The sequence below is a fragment of the Panthera pardus genome, unplaced genomic scaffold (genome assembly GCF_024362965.1).
Source record: "Panthera pardus isolate Hobbes unplaced genomic scaffold, ASM2436296v1 HiC_scaffold_20, whole genome shotgun sequence".
NCBI lineage: Eukaryota > Metazoa > Chordata > Mammalia > Carnivora > Felidae > Panthera > Panthera pardus.
In genome coordinates this window covers 26147354-26168895 of record NW_026526766.1, presented here as the reverse complement: position 1 = coordinate 26168895, position 21542 = coordinate 26147354, and the positions used below count along the sequence as shown (strand labels likewise).

General features: G+C 41.0%; 1 long non-coding RNA gene across 1 annotated transcript in view; it reads left to right on the top strand.

Moving 5' to 3' along the window:
- Positions 1-21244, top strand: part of LOC109251703 (uncharacterized) — a 34690-nt gene extending 13446 nt beyond the window's left edge. Inside the window, exons 3-4 of the long non-coding RNA XR_002073652.2 lie at positions 18638-20178; positions 21063-21244. This is a non-coding gene — a long non-coding RNA (uncharacterized LOC109251703). The remainder of the gene's footprint in view (positions 1-18637; positions 20179-21062) is intronic.
- Positions 21245-21542: the final 298 nt, after the last annotated feature.

The window sequence follows — 21542 nt, the reverse complement described above, 5'->3', positions numbered from 1 at the left end:
AGCGTATTCCCCAACATATGTCCATACCAGTTTATGAGGTAGTGGTAAACTGGTGGACTTCACACAAGATGACCAGCCAAGATGGACATTTGTAATCTCGTCACTTGAAGGGGGTTGGAGGGAAGGAGCGATATTAAGTGTGGGAAGAGGAAGGGGAGCCAAAGCTGTCTGGCTCTATTGAAAGTTACCACTTGGAAAAGAGTAAGTAAATTTGTTCTGTGTTAAAGAGCATCATTAGCATACAGGTGGAAGTTATATAGCAAATTACATTTCAACTGCCTAGAAGAAAGAACCAAGTAACAATTAGAAATATCCAGGAGGTGGATTGAGTTGCTTTAAGAGGTTAAATTCAAGCTTTTGTCAAATTAGCTTCTCTGACCGGCAACATTTAATTGTTTATCAGGGATTCTATAGAAGATCCTGCTGAATGGAAGATAGATGTTGCTAACATCTCAAGTTCCTTGCAACTGTAACATTCTGTGAATTTTAAAAAAATTACAGTGAAAACAAATCAAGATTTTGTGTCAAGAACAAATGATTGCAGCTCAAGTTGCACGGAGAAAAAGAACGTGGGGCACCTGGGTGGCTCAGTCGGTTGAGCATCCAACTTCGGCTTAGGTCATAATCTAGAGGTTCGTAGGTTTGAGCCTCACATTGGGCTCTGTGCTGACGGCTCAGAGCCTGGAGCTTGCTTCAGATCCTGTATCTCCCTCTCTGTCTTTCTGCCCCTCTCCCACCTGCACCCTCTCTCTCAAAATAAATAAATAAACTTAAAAAAAAAAAAAAGAATGTGTGTGGCTGTCCAAAGTCAAAGAGAAAGAAAAGAATGAGTGTAGACTTCCTCTCTGAGCAATTATGAGGCACCCATTACATGTATGGACTATGTAATTACATGTATAGACTATGCTGGACTATGTACAAAACATCCAGCAGTGGGCAGGGGTCATGCTTCTGGGGTGACGCAGCATTTGAATTCCCTCCCTGTGTTTTAGGGAATTCCTTCACTTTACAAGCCTTGGAAGAGGTGGATCCCACTTTGGTTTGCAGAAACTATTTTACGTTTCTAAGACTTACCTGCAGCAAAGTCATGGGGATGCAGTCCAGGATCCACAAATTAGTGGCGTCTATTGGAGATTTGTAAGGGTTGTGAATATTCTCCTTCAGGGGAGTGAGGGTTATTTTGGAAATTTTATAATGTTTATTTTTGACAGAGCGACAGAGACAGAGACAGAATCCGAAGCAGGTTCCAGGCTCTGAGCTGCCAGCGCAGAGCCCGATATGGGGCTTGAACTCATGAGCCCTGAGATCATGAGCTGAGACAAAGTAGGACACTCAACGGATTGAGTCACCGAGCCACCCCTGGGGAGTGATGGTTTTGAGAAGAGTTCCTGGAGCAGCAGAAGCTGTGGTCTCAGGGTAGCATCACAGGCTGGAGAGGTTTATGGTTCACAAGTAGTACCTATTGCTTGATGACCTTGGCCAGGAGCATCCTTGCTAGAGATTCTGCAACATTTCAGGCATTGTTCCTGATTGCATACCCTAAACCTGTTCTCCTGTCTTTAAATGTTTATTTAATTTTGAGTGAGAAAGAGAGAGAGAGAAGAGAGAGAGGGAGACAGAAGCTGAGGCAGGCTCCAAGCTTCAAGCTGTCAGTGCAGAGCCTGACGCAGGGCTCGAACCCACCAACCACGAGATCATGACCTGAGTCGAAGTCGGACTCTTAACCGACTGAGCCACCCAGGCGCCCCATAGATGCGCAAGATCTTTCAACAATTTTCTTTTGTACCTGTGTGAGTCAGGGTTGATGCTTTGCTTTTCATAGGAGAAGCCTCAATGATACCTAAGTTGGTACCAGGAATGGTTGCAAGCCCTTCACTTTGAAGGAAGTAGAGGAAGATAGTGAAAATCCAACCATGCGGCAAGGCCTGGGCCCTTGTAGCTAAGGACACATTGTTGCAAAACAGTCATGAGACAGTTGTGAAGCAAGTAATATCTGGGAAAGCACTGAAAGACTTCCTCGAGTTATACATTTCCTGATGTCTGAGAATTGGTATAGGAGTGCATTCTCAGGTAGCCAGATAAAGGAAGAAAGAAGATAATATTAAATAAAGTTAAACCTATTACTACAGGTATCCTTAGCAAATATTCTGTATTTCTTGTCCTAACTCAGTGGTAGAGAGTGGTTCCAATTGTTTGCTTATTGTAGGGTCTGAAATCTGGATTCAATGGTGGCCATCCTAAATGAAACTGAGATGTCAAGATTCCCATGGTTTTATATAGATGAAGAAATCCCAGTTCCTTGAAGATGAGAATGTTGGAGGGGATTTATCACCTTTAATTTGGATACATTCACTATATCCTATTGATAAATATAGTGGAAAAGAAGCATCGACACTTTTGTAAAATCCTACAGTGTCCATTCTCTTTAGGCTGAGGATTTTGTGTACGATGTTAACGTGTTTTCTGTTTTGAGTGTGGAAATCAGAGGGTGGTTATGTAGTTACTACGCTAGATGACAGAAGTGGAATCTGAACCAGAATAATCTGATCCACAGGAATCTTCAATGATGGTCAGTTAATCACAGAGCAGTAAGACAGAAATGATGGGCAGCCCATTAAAATATAATTTGATTCATAGGACTGATAAAACAGTAAAGTTGGTTAATAGAGGCCTGATTTGAGCTACCAGAATAGAGACATGGCCCTGTTTTGTGCCTGGGTCTTAATTTATAAAGCTGAGTAATGACACAGACAAATCAATGGTATTTGAAAGAATTTTACTACTTATATTTCCTGAGAGAAAGGGGCATGCCACACAGGACCACAGGGGAAGCAGGAGATTTTTAGTCTGGAGGTAGAAGCAGGAGTAATGGAAATCCTAAGCTATGACACTTAATGGGGTTATGGTGGGAAAGGCAGGGCAGTGTAAACGGTTTAGGATTGGCCAGTTTGAATAATGCTGGTTGACTCTGGGCCATAGAGGTGGCCTCTAGTTGTCTGGTAACTGGCTCTGGAGTGATTTAGGGCTAGAGAAATACTAGTTTGATGTGACAGATTTAGATAAAGAGATAAGAGGAATAAACAGACAAATAGACTCACGATTGGTTGTTTGCATAAGAAGCCAACCACTGAGCTTCTGGCTGAATACTTTGCTATTTCTAACAATTGGTTAGCCCTGGGAAGGGCAGTCTCTCCCTGCCAGTGAGATTTTTGAGATCTCAAAACATTATAAGATACAGAAAATAAAAAGCGTGGTTAATCCAAGACCCCCATCCAATCTTCAGGTTTGAGTCTGTCTGTATACTAATATAGAGATTGTTGAATAAAGACAGATCAGGTACCCTAGAGGCTAAGGACCTGTTACAAGTTAGTATTGTGATTCTTCCTCTTAGATTTCACTGAAGGACCAGCAGGCATTCATTGGGATAAATGGATTATGGAAAGGAAACTACCCAAACATCTTGGGGGTTATTGGACATAAAGTCCAATAGGTTAATAAAGTCAACACTAATTACTGGAGACCTACAAAACCATTGTCAGAATAGGGCTTATAGGGGGATGGAAAATACACAGAATTTCTACCCTAGGTCTTCTCTACTGTAGGCTCATTGGAGACCTTAAATACATTTCGTGGTTATGTCCCATTATGAGAATGTATCTGTAATACACACATCACTTGGCAGAATCCATATAATGGCCTTTTGCCTTAGAGTACTGACTAATGTGGTAGGAAGAGGCCAATGGAAGTCCTTCTACCTTTCTCTCCCTGCCAAAATAGCAAACCAAGAGCAACGCCCCACTGCTGGGGGAAGTCCCAAAGTGAAAGGTCACCATCGAAACTCTGAAAGATGCGGGGATGGTGATCGTATGACATACTCATCTAACTCACTGGTTGGGCTTATGCTGAAGCTGGTTTGCTTATAACAGAAGACTCTATACTCGCAGCTTTTCTGCTCCAATTGTGCTCTCTCATCTAATACAATCGATCAATACATCTTCTAATAAAAGTATGCAACTATTAACACAGTGGACTCCTTTTTTTTCTCTAGGAGTAGGCAAACTTTTTAAAAAAGGACTATATCGTCTATATTTTAGGTGTGTGGAGCCATAGGACTCTGACACTATAGTGCAAAAGTAGCTGTAGACAATAAAGAAATGGATAGAGCCATGTTCTAGTAAAAACTTAATCTACAAATACAGATAGCCAGCCCCTAGGCTGTTCGCCAACTATTTCTCCATCTTAACAACCAGAAAATACCACCAATAATTTGCTTTAACCAGGATAGGACAACGGTACATCTTTACCAGTGACACTGGGCCAAGGGGTGTTCCAGCAATAGATACAGGTTGGGTCTGAAACAAGTCTCTTCCAAGAGAATTTTGGCTCTAAGATTTCATGACTCTTATGCAAATACTCTCAGCCCTTTTTCATCATATTCCAAGGGTACAGAAAGAAACACTGCAACACCTCACAGAGTCTCAAATTTCCAGCCCAAGCTAAAAAATCCAGTTAGACACTTCTTTCAGGATATTGGGTGAAATTTGCATTGCATCCATATAACTGAAGGGTTCCGTTTCAGTGACTTTCCCAAGCAAAAAATGAATCTGACATAAGTTGACTCCGTCAGTTCTCCACTAGAAGCAAACTTCTAGCAACCTATCTCCCTCCGAGGAAAATAATAAAGTTCTGCATCTTCTGGCACTGTGCCACACCTACAATTCTTTTTGTGTGCTTTTCATTAGTGTAAAGACAGATCGTAGTCATTCCATCTGGTACTTCCTCAGAGGACATCAGGTACGCTATCTTATTAGCAGACCTTCAGATTCAGGCTTGAGAGGGGGTGGCGTTTTGTTTTATTTAGTGATACACTTCTAAGGCTCAGATATGAGAGCTTTGCTGTGTAAAGGAATGCCCAGGCAAACCCCACCTTCCTAATAACTAGTGAAATGTCCTAGTGAAATCTGAGCCCTCCCCCACAGAGACATGCCTCGGGTTCTGAGTAAGGATGTGGCGAGCCTATTAGTCCCTGTAAAACTGCTAATGTGCTCCATTTAAACAGGCACGTTGGATTTCAGACCGGTGCAAGGATAGAAAGCAGGGCTGACAGCTGCTCCGTCAATCATTTTTCTAGGCTGTGCCCTGAGGCTGTTTAGCATTATCACTTATTTACTGCTCAAAATAGACACTTTATAATAATAACTCAGAAGCCAACATGGCCACAAAGGGGAGGAAACTGACCCTTGAGGTCTGGGGGAACTTTGTGGTCGGATATATATATTTAAGCTTATGTCGTTTGAATACATCTTATCGCTCCCTGTGATTGACCTTTAGACTGTCGCATGAACGTGACAAATATATGTGGAAATATATGGCCCGTTTTGCCTTTAAACCCTTCTCTTGAAATTAACGTGCTTAAATACCTAGGAGAGATTTCCCTGATTCAGGAACTCAAGGGCTATAGCTTAACTGGCTTAGCTCTTGATCTGGATTCCTCTCTCCTAATTAAGTTTGTTGAATGCTGGATCCGTGCCTAAGAAAAAGTGTTGTGTCAACCCAGTGGATTTTTCTCTTAGGCCAGTTTTTGGCAAAATGCAGTAAATTAGTTAGAGAGAGGATGCTGAAGATGACAATGATTTGGACTTGATTTATATCTAAGCTGGCCTGGGAAATCTGAGCATTTCGGTCATTGTTATGACTGCCATAAATCAACAGGGATGAGTAGACTGTGCTGAGATCCATCTTGCTCGTTAAAACGGCCAGGCAGTAGTCTAGCGTTCGGTGAATTTAAACTGGAGTTCAGATTCGAATTATTTTAAAAAAATCTTTTTATCGTTTATAACTTAAATTACTGTATTATATTAGCTTCAGGTGTGCAACACAGTGATTTGGTATTTTTATACCTTATGAAATGGTGATGACCTTGATAGGTCTAGTTACCATCTGTCACTATACAAAGTTAGTATGATAATGTTGACCATATTCCCTATGCTGTACATCACGCCCCTGTGACTTAACTTATTTCATAACTGGAAGCTTGTACCTCTTAATACCCTTCCCCCATTTTGCCCTTCCCCGCCCCCCACCCCCCCCACCTCTTCTCTGGCAACTACCAGTTTGTTCTCTGTACCTACCAGTCTGTTTCTGTTTTCTTTTGTTTTTAATTCCACATGTAAGTGAAATCATACGGTGTTTGTCTCTCTCTGACTTCTCTCACTTAGCATAATTACTTTTGAAGGCAGACTACTTAACAACATAAACCACAACTAGACCACGGAAACTCAAGTATGATTGTCTAAAGATAACTTCTCATTCATTGACCAAGGTAGGGCAAAGGGGAAATGCAGTGGAAGAAAAATAGAGAGAAATCTTTTTTAGATACCTGCTTCAGAGCCAAGGACTCTTTCCTGATTTCTCTCAATGCCGGTACTAGAAATTAAAGTGCACAAAATTCGGGGAAATCCCACTGGCATCACTAGGCAGTCCACCTTGATCAATCTATGTGAACTGTAAGACTAAAATAGGAATTCGGGGGTTTTATGTATAAAACTCAGCTGTTTGTTATCAGAAAAATTATTTGTTAATGGATCAGACAAGGATTTATGGTATCTATTATCTGTGAAATATGCTTTAAATTGCCTTCTGTTTACATTTGAATAAGACATGTTTTACCTTTTTCAGTGGATTTTGTTTCCATCAGTTGGTTTTCTTTCTTACTCTGTGAAACTTGAACTTCAAAAAAATTGAAAGACACTCAAGAGCTCTTTTGAAGACTGAATATTTTTCAAATTAAACCTATGAATTATTTTCAGAAAGAGGAAATTTGCTTTTAAAGTCCAAATGAAATAAACATGCTTAAACATCCAGAGGTCTAAAGCATAGTCTTATTCAATGACAGTCTGACATGCAATTAGATAAATGTCAACCGCTTTTGGCTGGGGGTGTTGAGAAGCCGTGGGTGAGGGGCTTCTAGGGGGTGTGAGGGTTTCTGCTTGGCTTCCCCAAGCCTTGCACTGTTTCCTCTCAGACTTCTTACTGTGTCGGGAGTAGAACCATCGATGGATAAGGAAGAGAGCAGGCCTGGAACCTTGCACTGAACAGCTATCTGGAAGTGTGGTCGGGGGATTAGGGCTGTTGAGGGTGGGAGAAGAGAGCAAGGTGAAAGAGTAGTGAAGCCATGTAAAGGGAGACATCTCTGTCCCCAAATTCAGCCTGTTTGCGGGCCAGGGCCCTCAAACATCAGATATGCAGGCTTAGTGCTCCAATTAGGATTGAAATGATCACATGGCACGTTCAGAACACACAGACTCCATGGCCGTGTGATCCATGAGCACTGTGCACACAGGACTGTTGAGTGGCTGTTTGTCTGCCTCTGCATGAAGAGGTAGTTGGTTAGGGCTGCAAAACTCAACCTAGGAACAATTCATCCTTGAGTGTCTTCACAGACCAGAATACTATGGCTCAGAAAAATGGTGCCCCTCAACCTGACCAAGGGGGATGGGGAGGACTATTTGGGGAGTCCAAGTTCCTAGCTCATCCTAGAGAAGGATGGCCAGGGGGCAGGGGAGTATGGGCTAGCTCAGGTTGTCTGTTGTCCCTGGATTAGTCAAGACCCTTCCTCTCCATGAACCTGTTTCCCTCTCTGCAAGTCATTGATGATGTTGGGGCTTTCCAGGAGTTTATCGTTCCAAGAGGCTGGAGGAAGCAGTCTCAGAAAAGGCTTTGGGTGAGGATCGAGAAAGCCAGAACTGGGTTCAAACCACCTGGCATTCTGTGTCCACACCCAACCCCAGATCTCTCTCTCCCTGCTTCTGAAATGTTTTCAAGGCAAACAGACCCAGTGAGGTGCAGAGAGGTGTGCAGTTTCCTGTAGCATGTGATTGGGGTTCTAGACCATCCCTAATACTTGTGAGGCACCAGGCAAGAGCGAAAATAGCAGCCCAGTAACCAATTGCCTACATAGTGATCACATAAATATCAAGCTACTAACCTTTAAGTAAAAGACTGAAAATAAAACGGGTCAGGAAAAGATCTGACTGTGCTCTGTCTCACTGTGCTGTGCTCCTGGGAAAGACATATTGCCTTTTGTATCTGTAGTTTGTATATAACAGCATCTCCACCCTGATTGCAAATAAGAATGAACTGAGACCACTTATGAAAAATACTGTTGCCTGGACCCCAATACAGAACAAACACAAATATCGTGGGTGGAGTTTATGGAAGGCAAGAGTGATGACGTTCGTTTGATCCACAAAAGAAGGGATTTATTCTGTTGAAACCCTTTTGGCCCTCCATAAAATTTCATAACACTGTTCCAAAGTTTGATGTGTTCATATACTTCTCCCAGTAGCTAAATCGTTCTGTGATTTCTGGACCACTTTTGTACTTAAACCCTCGTAACTCTTTTGGAAGAATATAATATATTTTATAATTTTCCTGCCAAAATTCACTGCATCTACTTAATATCAAGCCACTCTTAAGTCACTTAATACTGCTTTTTTCGCTCCAATGTTATTTCCCATTCTGCCCTAAAATGCATCCTTCATTCCTGTCTTGGCCAAGCTCCCCCTTATAAAACTATTAGTCAATAAGATTAATTCATTTATCTAGTCATTTATTGAACAGATATTTATATTGGGTCCCGCCCATGTTTATCATGGTCCCTGAGGGTGGTTTTGGATGCTTGGTACACATATACGTTCAGTTCACACTTGTAGCCTTGGATGCTAGCCCACCAACTGCTGTCTACAGGAAAATGTCTGATATTTTCAGCCCAGAGTTGTAGGGATGGTGTTTTGGCAAAAGAAAAGAGCAGAGAAGTATTGTTCATCTGGATTCTTCTATGTTTTGGGTTAGTAGAAAAGTTAATTTTCTAACTTCCGTTCCCCTCTTAATTTCTAAGAATCAGAGGAACAATTTGTCATGGACTCAGGCAGATTAATAAATGAGAGTCCAGTTTTTGGAATGGCAGCCTTCTGGTCCTTCTGGAACCACAGAAACGACTCACTCAAAAGAAATGGTTGTGGTCATGAAAGTCAGGACCAGTCTGTGAACTCCTTTTCCCATTTCAGCACTCCATTCTGAGATCCTCTCTTGATTGTGCTCGATGGGATGGGTCCTGGGCTTTCAATGATTGTACAATTAGATCGAGAAGCAGCAGGGGACCCTGGGTGGCTCAATTGGTTAAGGGTCCCACTGTTGATATCGGCTCAGGTTGTGATCTTGCAGTCATGAGATCGAGCCCCGTGTTGGGCTCTGTGCTGAGCGTGGAGCCTGCTTGGGATTCTCTCTCTCCCTCTCTTTACTCTTCCCCAACTTGTGTGTGTGCATGCGCACGCACACCCTCTCTCAAAATAAATAAACTTTAAAAGCAAACAAACAAAAAGGAAGCAGCAGGAGCTTGGACACAGAACCTGCCAAGGCCACTAGATGTTGGGACCCAGCTTTGCTGAGGCATAGTACTCTCATTGGATCAGATATTTTTATGGTTAAAGGCAATAAACCTTTTTTTTTTTTTACTTAAGTGGCAGTTTGTTAGCATTGTTTCTTCTGATTTCCGCAAATCCATAAGAAGAAAAGCAAACCCACCTGGGTCTGGAGAGGAGAGGCTTTGCTACCTGCTCAGATTGAGACTGAGAAACTTGTAAGGTACATAGGGCTTTGGAACTGAGTGCAACACTTCCTCCCATGAATACAATATTAACGACTGATGATGCAAGGCGGTAAGACATAGTTCCCAGCCGGTGGAGAGCTTAGTGTTGAGTGGCTGAAAAAAACCCCCAAAATTATTATCTGATCATCTCAGGACATGGGAATGGAGAAAATGAGTTGCACGGAGTACTTAGAGATCAGAGAAGTGGGTACTTAGTCCGTTGTGAGTCTTCAGGATGAAGTGTCTAGGGTAAGTGGTGGGGGCAGGGCAAGAGGAAGGGTGCTCATTGCTACTGTGTGCTTCTTGTGGTTTCTGGGGCCTCTGAGCCACAGAACAAGGCAATATATGTGCGTATGTACCCTCCTCTACGAACGTTCCTATATGTCAATATTTGTTTCTATATTAAACCAAACAGGAGCTCATACTTCTGTCTCTAGCTCTGGTAGATTGCCACATGGATCCCTCTAATCTTGTCTGTCTGTAACATCCCCACTCCAACAGTGAGAAATCTGGCTCCCCCCATCTGCCAATCATTTACTTAGTTGTTCGATTCCAGCGTGCATGCACAGTACTTTCAGGATTGTTAACTCAGACCCTCATGGGAAACAGCTTTGCTAAAGCACAGCACTCACGTGAAGTTCCTTCTGTCCTTCATCTTACAGATCCCACTAGTTTCCAAAGTGACTTAGGTCAGCACCTTTTCTCCCCACCCCTTTGAGTGAAGTTGTTTCATACATTTTTAGTTCAGTTATTTTGTCATGTTCTGTGTTCCATCCTCATATCCTTCCATCGCCTAAATGATTTGTTTACATGTTTATACATTAAGGTTCCCACTTTATACTATAAAGTTCTATGGGTTTAAACAAATGTCTAGTGTCATGTATCTCTTGCTCCAGTAGCCTATGGAATAGTTTCCCTACCCTAAAATATCCTTGTATTTTACCAATTCAGCAACTCTTTTCACCTTCCCCTCTAGGAAACCTGGCAGTCATGGATCTGGTTCCTGGCTCACCAGTTTTGTCTTTTCCAGAATGACCTAGAGATGGAATCGTACAATATGTAGTATTTTCAGACTGTCTCCTTTCACTTATCAATGTGCATTTAAGATTCATCTATGTCTTTGCATGGCTCAATATCTTATTGCTTTTGATTGAATAGTAGTTCATTGTATGAATGTGCCAGTTTGTTTATCCGTTCCTTATTGAAGGACATGTTGGTTGTCTCCAGTTTGGGGAAAGTACGAATAATGCTCCTATAAACATTTACATGGTGGCTTTCGTGTGGATCTGAGTCTTCAAGTCAGTTGAGTAAATACCTAGCAATGTGATTGCTGAATTTTATGTTTAAATTATGTTTATCTTTGAAAGAAATTGCCAGACTGTCTTCCAAAGCAGCTGTACCATTTTGCATTCCCAACAGCAGTGAGTGAGAGTTCCTTTTGCTCTGCATCTTTGTCAGCAATTGATATTATAAGCTTTTTGGATTTTGGTCATTTTAATATGTGTATAGTAGTATCCCGTTGCTTGAGGTTGTAATTTTCTGATTACAAATGATGTTGAGCATCTCTTCATATGCTTTATTGGCCACCTGTATGTCTTATTTCATGAAATGCCTGTTCAGATCTTTTGCCCATTTTAGCTGCATTGTTTGTTTTCTTGATGTTGAGTTTGCAAAGTTCTTTGATTATTTTGGATATGAGTTCTTATCAGTGACATGTTTGCAAATATTTTCTTACAGTCTGTGGCTTATGCTTTCATTCTTTAAACCATGTCTTTCCTGGAGTAACAGTTTTTAATTTTAGCAAAATTTACTCTTTTTTTTACTCTACGAATTGTGCTTTTGGTGCTGCATATAAAAATTCAGCATCAGATCCAAGGTCATATATACTTTGTTTTCCATCTTTTGTACTAGAAGTTTTACAGTTTTGCATTTGGCATTTAGATCTGTGATCTAGGTTGAGTTAATCTCATGAAATATGTAGAGTCTGTCTCAGTTCACAGTTCGGTCTCACATAGGTACTTTTGATGTTAACTCCAAACATGTAAGCCACCCTCTGGCTTTGAAATCTTAAACATGTACTTCATTTATCAAAGCACATGGCCAGAAGTGCATCATGAAAGATATTTTCATAAATGCTATAATTATGTTGGAACTTTCATAATGATATTTGTTGGTGATTTTTTAACAGCAAATGATCAGTGTTAATAGTATTAATAGTGTTAATTCGCTAAGTGCCACCATTAAAAATATTCTACAGTTTTGTGACCTATTCTGGAGTTTAAAAAAATTTCCTAATATGACAGAAACATAAAAAAAATAGAAACGGGTGTCTCTTGACCACTAAGAGGAGGTGCGGTATAAGAGGCTATCTCCGATGTTAAGAACTGGCCACCTTGGTTGGGTTTTAAGTGATAAGTGACAAAAATCCCTTTGAATCTCTGCTGCATTAGGATTTGGCATGACAAACAGTTTCTCAGATGCCACTTGGAAAAATAAATAAAATCTGGGCTTAACATGTTTCTACTCCCTAGGAAAAATGAGGCATTTATGCTTTGTTGTTTTAACACAGTTGTGTTCATTCCTTTTCTCTAACATACTGGACTCATTTTCTAGCAACATGGTTAGCCAAGCAATGAAGACTATTAATTTACCACCACTAGAAAAGAGAGAGGATGCTGTGTGTATGCCAAAGAAATGGTAGCTACAAACAACCACATTGTTGAGGACTTGGTTTCTGCATTTCTGACTTCAAAGACCTCAAGAACAGATGAAAGGATGGGATGAGAAAGCGTAGTCTGTGGTTCACAGAGAAAGAAGTTAACTCATTGCTGTGCACTATCAAATCCTTTACCCTAGACTTCTCTCTTCCTTTTCCCTTCGTATTTTCCTTTTTTAAAAATTTTTATAGAAATAAAATGCTGAGAAATATTAGAACATAAATAAGTACATATGGGCAGAAGAAGTCTTGTGTCCATCCAATCTTTTGAAATCCTCTGGGTTTTATGATAAAAATACACAATGATCTATCTTCAAAACATTTTTGATTGTCAGCCTCCAATTGATTGGTCTTCAATCAATTTGGTGAAAACAAAGAAAATCTTCTGATTTGCAAAATAAAGTTTTACTTCCGTCACTGGGGTCATACTCTTTCCCAACTTGAATTCCCATATTGTGAATTGTTCTTTTGTTTATATTGTGCCTGAGGGTTTTTTCTCTTTTCCTTTTTTTTTTTTAAGTTTATTTATTTTTGAGAGAGAGAGAGTGAGCAGGGGAGGGGAAGAGAGAGAGGGAAAGAGAGAGAACCCCAAGCAGGCTCTACACTGCCAATGTAGAGACCGACACAGGGCTCAAACTCACGAACTGTGAGATCATGACCTGAGCCAAAACCAAGAGTCAGACGCTCAACTAACTGGACCACCCAGGCATCCCTCTGCTTTCCTTTTTTTTAAATTAAGGTCGTATAATTTACCTACAACGAAATACACAGATCTTAAGCACACTGTGTCATGAGTTTGACAAATATATACACCTGTGTAACTCACAACCGTGTCAACTTCTGGGATATCACCCCAAAGTTCCTTTGTATCCTTCCCTGTCAATCCCCGCACCTTGTACCAGGCACCCATTGCTCTGATTTTTACCACCTTTGATTAGTTTTGCCTCTTTAAGAACTTTTAATAATTGGAAGTATACAGTAAGAACTCTTCTACGTCTGGATTGTTTTGCTCAGCATAATGCTTTTGAGATTCAGCCATGTAGTAGCATCAATCAAGAGTTCATTCTTTTATTGTTGAACAAAATTCCATTGTTATGATAAAGTACAATTTATTTACCTATACTCCTGTTACTGAGTATTTGCATTGTTTCCAGTTGAAGAAAACTACTACAAAAATTCTTATACATATCTTTAGTGGTCATATGTATACAATTCTTTTCAATATACCCAGTGGAAATGCTGGGTCTTAAAAGTAGATGTTATATGCAACTTTATTTTTTACTTATTTTTTTTCTAATGTTTATTTTTGTGAAAGAGAGAGAAAGAGAGACAGAGTGTGAGTGGGGGAGGGGCAGAGAACAAGGGAGACACAGAGTCTGAAGCAGGCTCCAGGCTCTGCACTGTGAGCACAAAGCCCAATGAGGGGCTTGAACCCACAGACCTGTGAGATCATGACCTGAACCAAAGTCGGACACTTAACTGACAGAGCCACCTAGGCACCCCATGTTATATGCGACTTTCAAAAATCACTCACACATTTCTAAAGTGGGTGTGCAATGTGGCTTCCCAACAGAAATGTATGAAAGTTTCAACTACTCAACATCCTTATTTGGCAGTGGTGTTTTTAATTTTAACAATTCTGTTGGGTATGTAGTGGTATCTCATTATGGATTTCCTTTCCTCATTTACCTGAGGGCTTATGATGTTGAACATTTTTTTCTGTATCTATTAACCATTTGTGGATTTTCCTTTTGAAGTATCTGTCTTTTGCCCACTCAAAAATTAAAAAAAGGGCTTTCTTGTTGTTATTGAGTTATAAGAGTTCTTTATAAAATATATATATATATAAACCCTTTGTCATATATGAATATATATATACATACAGAGATATATACATATATATATGTAGAGATATATACATATATATGTGTATATATATATATTTTTTTTCTTCCAAACTATTGTTTGTCTGGTAATTTCCTTGATGGTGTCTTTTGAAGAGCAAAGTATCTTAATTTTGATGAATCCAATTTATCAGTTTTTCCTATAATTAAGACATGTATGCATCCTGAAATTTCTTTCCCTATCCCAAGCTTGAAAAAATATTCTCCACTTATTTCTTTTCTAGTTTTAGCTTTCACCCTGCCTCACAAATCCCTGCTACCCTAAAGCAGCCATGAAATTTTGTTTTCTGTGCATTATGACACCTCTTTATTTGGTCTTTATTTCTCTGTGCTATGATTCATTCAAAAAGTGACACCAGGGGGCGCCTGGGTGGCTCAGTCCGTTACGCCTCCGACTTCGGCTCAGGTCATGATCTCGCAATTCCTGAGTTCGAGCCCTGCTTCGGGCTCTGTGCTGACAGCTCGGAGTCTGGAGCCTGCTTCGGATTCTGTGTCTCCCTCTCTCTCTGCCCCTCCCCCACTCACACTCTGTCTCTCTCAAGAATCAATGAACATTAAAAAAAAAAAAATCTAAAAAGTGGTACCAAATTGAAAGCTAGGGAGAAAGTGAAATTGACCTCGTGCATTCACCTCTTCCGAGCTGTCTGGTGCCTTGGGTCCAAAATCATTTGCTCCACATTGTTTCCTCGTGAGGATAAGTCTAATACCTATATTTCTGTTATGGCTGGAAGCAGAAGCCAGTCTTTTATTTTAAAAACACTTTTCAACTTGGGTACTTGTCTTTCTATACTTCGCGTTTGATATTCTTAACTGTGCTGCATTTTTGTATCTTCATGGTTTCCCTTCTGCCCATGGCAGGGGGACAGAGATGGCAGCACACAGCACTAGAGTGGCTCACTAACACACACGTACGGAAAGCGCTCAGTGCTCCCTCCGTATTGTTAATGTTTTCCCTTCGCAGTGCAAGAGGAATTGCTAGAACTTGGATTCCTATTAGAACCCCAAGTGAGAGGTGAAAGTGCCGGCCAAGAATATCAACTTGGCACACATTAGCATATCCCTTGGGGGACTGGAGTCACTTGTCCTTATTACTGCCGGCTGACAATATTATTGTGGAAATCGTAGAGTCAGCTTTGTTTTTCTGGCAGCTCCCACGTTGACATCCTTACCCCATTCACTGAGGGTTGAAATACTCTGCACTGGTTACCAAAGCCTGCACAGTTAAAGGCAGGATTTAGAACCCTGGGAAAGGTAATGCGTTGAATGGGAGTCTCACTGAGGTACAGAACCCCCTGATAATTTTATGGGGGCATGTCGCTGTGGAAAGGATGGCCATGGGCTGCGTGTATGTTAGGGAAGTGGTGAGAGGAAAAAGGCAGAAAGTAAAGGAAGAGGTGTTGTGTTCAGCCAGGATAACCTTTGAGGATGTCACAGACTGGCTCCCTAGGGTTTGTTTTCTCAGAGGCAAAGGAAAGAGGAGAAATAATTTGACAAACAATCTTTCCTGTTACCCACTTATTTTGGGGGGATACACTCAGAGACAACTGAACAAGACAACTGAACAAGAGACAACTGAACAAGAGAGTATCTTCTCTACTTCCAGTGCTCTCATTTGGATGACATAGATTAGAAAAAGCATTAGCAAAGGAACTGATGCTCTGACTTCCTGCACCAGATAGCGACAGTCCTGGGTCTCCTAAGATCCACAACTCTGTTAAGTCTTCTGTCTGGAGTCTCTTTGAAAACTGTAAATGACCTCCAGCAAGTCAGCAGCCATGACTTTCAGAGTTAAACAGTGTGTAGCCTGATTTAACCTATAGAGATAAAACATTTATTAATATTGTTAATGGTAGAAAAATAGCCTTATCTTATTTTATTTATTTACCTATAATACATCTTTATATTTGTTGAGTTGCTTCCTCCTTGGTGGTATCTTTTTACCCTCCAACGCTTCTTCAAACTAGACCTCAAAGCATCTTACCATGGGTACAGTTTGTTACAGGCAGAAGGAGAAAACAAAATAGTTAATTTCTTGGTTTTTGAGGTTCAAAAACTTGATCTGATTCTTAAGACCTGGGTGTTGGAGCCATGAAATCTAAGCCCTGAATGACCCTTAGAAAAATTTTTCTTTCCAGTGAAATTCACTTTCTCTATCCCCAAACTTCTAATAGAAGATAAAGATTATCAAAGATAGGGATGGAGAAATGTCAGAGAAAGGATAATGAAAGTTAGATGCCCCATGTTCTGCCCCCACCCTGGCTGGTTCCTGATGAGTTGGGGACGGTAGGGATCTGAGAACGGAGAGGACCTATGCGATCTTCTTTGTAGATAGTTTACAATTTCTTTTTTTAAAAAACTATTTTAATGTTTATTTATTTTTGAGAGAGAGACAGAGACAGAGCATGAGTAGGGGAGGGGCAGAGAGAGAGGAAGACACAGAATCCGAAGCAGGTTCCAGGCTCTGAGCTGCCAATACAGAGCCCAACGTGGGGCTAGAGCATACGAACCATAAGATCATGACCTGAGCCAAAGTCAGACACTTAACTGAGGGAGCCACCTAGGGGCCCCTAGGTTACAATTTCTTAAAATGGCAAATATCAACATATAATTTTCTCCAAGTTAAAAACATAACTCTAGTAGAAATATATAGTGAGCATGTGACAAAAATGAATTTAATTCATTAATAAAGGAACCAGTTGGATGGTAAAGTTAGTTTCAAGGAGAGTATAAGAAACTGACCTGTAAGTGAATAATGCATTCTTTTTTTTTTTTTTTTAAATTTTTTTTTTCAACGTTTTTTATTTATTTTTGGGACAGAGAGAGACAGAGCATGAACGGGGGAGGGGCAGAGAGAGAGAGGGAGACACAGAATCGGAAACAGGCTCCAGGCTCCGAGCCATCAGCCCAGAGCCTGACGCGGGGCTCGAACTCACGGACCGCGAGATCGTGACCTGGCTGAAGTCGGACGCTTAACCGACTGCGCCACCCAGGCGCCCCAATAGTGCATTCTTATAGGCCAACGCTATCCTAAGTTTTGGGATTATCTGTTCTATTGAATGGAAATAATTGAAATAATTGAAATAATTTAAACTTTATTGGACAAAGCTAATGTGCAACTTACCAATTTCCTGTAAGACTCAGGACCTTCGTTAATAGTAAGTAGTAAGCCAAAGTTGCTTCTCTTTTGATGATGAATTCTCAAGTGAGAGGTGGTATTGCACCTTGGAATGAACATTCATTCTTGGTGGTCAGAAAAAAATCTTCGGTATTACAAGTGTACGTGGCCCTCCAAAGTTCAATCTTCTTCTTGATTATTTATTTTCTCTTATTAAGGGTAAATTACACCAATTAGTCAACCAGTTTATTATTAATTAAATTAATTATCCTATGTTAATTAATTAAAATTAAACTGGAATGTAAGTACTTTTTTTTCTTGGGGAAAGGGATAATGAAAAAGAATTGAGAAACACTATCCTAGATAGAGGATCAGATGACCTTATAAGAGGGCTTGTTCGAAGATACTCCACAATTAATTTTAAAGAGCACTAAACCATGTTTTCATCTTATTTTCAAGTTGTGGATAATTTTTCTTAAACTACTCTTAGTGGTTTAAGAGCCGTAGAGTAGAAATAGCTATGTGGGACATCTAGACAGAATGGGTCAGGGGCAGCTAGCTTCAGAATCCCTGGAAAGATGTGAGAACAGAACTATATCTTCTGGGAGATCCAGGTCCCCAGAATTCAGCAGGTAGTCAGCCCTGGGATAGATCAAAAGCCGGAAGTGAGGGGTATAGTGACAGCAGCTACCCACAGCCCAACAGGTGGCAGAGAAGACAGGCCATGTTGACTACCAGCCACACACAGTGCCCCAGCATTCTCAACATCCTGTTAAACTGTACCTGCACCCATAGGGGTAGGGACAGAACTGGCTCTGAGTTGAATCAGATTGTGTTTCCACTAGTCAACACAACGGGGACTCAAAATAGAAATAAAGCTCAGGTGAAGGAAAATACAATACACCACATGTCTTATACTCCCACTTTTATGGCATGAGATTTTGCTAAATATATGTGCTTGTGAGGAAAACCCACCCAATAATGTGGTGGGGACAGAGTGCCAGATTCCTCTACACTTCTTGAGAACTCAAAATAGCCATTGAGTGGAGCCATAGAGAAGCATGCCCTGGGGTCAGGTGAGATTTTCCTGTAGTAATTCTTACACGTGCTATGCTATGGGTACATAGGGCTTGCTAATTTCTTCAGTCAAAAGCCAAAGATTCCAGTATTGAATTAGTAGAAATGGTGGCCTTTCTCCAGAAAGTTCTGCTGGTTGCTCTTTCCTTTTGCTCATCTTGGTATTTTTCTTCCAGGTAGTAAAAATCCAGTTGGAATTTAAGCGCTCAGCGTTTTCCTTCCTGAGCTGCCTGAATCTCAGAATAAGAGCCTTGAGCACTGTGAAGTGAAGCTCCCATGAATAATTCTGGCAAAATTTTACTGCCAAATAAGATAGTCAACCAACTCTGCGTAGACAAGAATGATGGCCCACAGCCTGTGTCAGCCGCTGCTGCCCTCGGTCTCTTGCCCCCAGGAAGTTCCACTGGAACCTTTGTAGTGTCAAAGTATAATTTTCAGAAAGGTGAAAACCTAACTCTCATAGAAATGTAAAATGAGCTTGTGTCAAAGATTTCTTCAACTCACTAATGAGGAAGCCAGGAAGATGGTAAAGCTGACTCACAGAGGGTTTGAGGAACTGAGTATTTATTTACAAACATTTAAAAATGTTAGAATAAATTGCTAGGTTGGATATGCATTAATGCCCTACAGGGCAAATAAAACCAAAACTTCTGGGTTATTTTATGTGCTAGGCAGAAATCATTAGTGTTTCTCCTGGACGGAAATCTCTATCAGAGGATAGAATTAATGGACGGCAAAGTCAAACACAGGCATGTTCTCCTAGATAATTGAATAATCTTTTGGCAGGCTTATTAAGGCATGCCCTAGTATGACATTGAAAAGACATGACTTCTCTTTGCCTTATCTTTCACGTTTTGGCTAATGTATCTGAATAGTAGCTCTTTGAAATACTGGTGATGGTGTCTGGAACTTATCTCTGAGCTGCAAACACTGTTAAATAAGTGCTTCTGGACATGAATACACACACACACACACACACACACACCATAATTATATACATTACATATATATACCATACCATATATATACTATAATTAGAGATATAGCATATATATACCATAATTGAACAAAACAAACAGCATGTTGCAGGAAGGCTCTGGCTTAGAAAGGAGGAGACCAAGTTGGGGGTATAGGGAATTCATGGCATTTTGTGTCATTGAACTTTATATTATTTACTTTGGGCTCAAAAAGAATTTTGGCTCCGATCAGGTTGAAAAAGGAAAACAGAACGAAGAAACACGTTGCTTGAATTCTGGTTCTGCCACTGACTAAACATACGACTTGGGCAAAGTCACATCAGATTGCTGTAGGTGGCAGCTGTCTCCAAAGAGGGCCCCCAGTGAACTCTGCCTCTACTTAACACCTTTGTGCAGTCCCCTCCCAGTGTGACCAGGAATGGTGCGGTGGCTCCCTTTTAACCAATAGAATGTGGGAGAAGTGATACTACCTTAGATGCGCTAGATGGCCAGGCAGCTTCTGCTTCTGTGGTCTTGGAAGCCAGTCCGGATGCAAGAAGTCCGAGTGTCCTGCTGGGGACAGAAGCCACGCAAAGGGAGTCGGAGGGCCAGGCGCCACATGAAGAGTGAGGCGTCACTGAGGAGCTTGTAGGTAACGGGCGCGAGACGGACGATACCAGATTGGAAGCTCCAGCCCACTCGAGCTTCAGAAGACACCAGACTCGCTCATCACATGACGGCAACCGCGTGAGAGACCCCGAGTAAGTAGAGCAGAAGTGTCCCACTGAGTCCCTCAAGCCATAGTATCGTGAGAGATATTAAATTGTTGTAATTCATTAAGTTTTCGGTTGTCTTGTTATATAGTGATAGATTACCAAGACACTATTCCCTACAAGGACTTGTAACATTCCCTTTAACTTGACTCTTTCTTAATTCTTCCTCCAATGGACAAGGGCGCAGGGTGTCCACCCCCCTGACAACAGGCACTCAATGTTCATTTGAGTAATGGAAGTATTTAGTTAAACCTGGGGGAAGTCGTAACACTAGTCTGCGAAAACGAAATGAGGAGTTTTAGTAAGTGTCTCTTTGCCCAGAAGGAAAATTGCAGCCCAGCTATATTTACCACGTGTGCGAAATACCATATTATGTTCTCACGTTTCCTGATTTGAACTTTTTGTTTCATTCAGGCTTTTGTTCAAATACCATCTCCTCACAGAGCTCTTCCATCATCCTGAGGTAGCACCCTCCACTTTGTATGCCCTTATTGTGTTTTATTTTGCTCCCTAGCTGTTCTCTACCTGACATTACACAACGCTTTATTTTTCGTTGTTTGTCTCTCCCTAGAGTGTTAGCTTCCTTGGGGACAAGGACTTGGCCTTCCCTGCTCCTGTGATGTCTCCAGCCCCTGGGACATTGGTGGGAACATATCTGCCAGTCAAGGAATGTTTGTTGAATTGACTAAAGTAAATGTCTACTATTTCCCAACTTGGAAAAGAAAGACTGGAAATATGAAGGAGCTTGGGGGTCCCAAGTGGAAAATATTTTCCTTCGATGTCCCAAAGGAAAAGGCTTTGTGCCGGTATTTGACTGCAGTAACTGAGGCACTGGGAGAGAAAATTCTTTCTTTTTTTTTTTTCCTGCTCAGAACAAATACAACAGAGAAGAAATGCCGGGATGCTATGGAAATGCAGAGGATTTGGGGACAAACTTCTATGGTGGTGCTAAATGCCTTACAAACAAGCAAACAAAAAGCCATTAAAAGATTTGTAAGATGTTATTGCCAAGCAAAGACAGACTGTGTGAGAGGCACACAAGGGTGAAGTTGAGGCTCATGAGAAAAGTAGGGTTTGGGGGGAAAAGTAAGTTTAATTGTAATGATGGAAATTTGTGGTATATCCTCTTAAAAGGAGCTATGGATGCACAGTTTCTTGAGTTATTGTAAGGTTGTATGAATCGCTGGAGAATATGCCTTTGAGGAGAATTCTGAGCAATGCTTTGTGAGAAAAGGGACACCCCGGAGGGCCAGATAGGTCTTTTGCATGTCTGTGTGGATGGTTTTATGGCCCCAGAACTGGGAGTGCAGAGCAAATCTGAAAAAGGAAGAGTCATTTGAGATTTACGATAG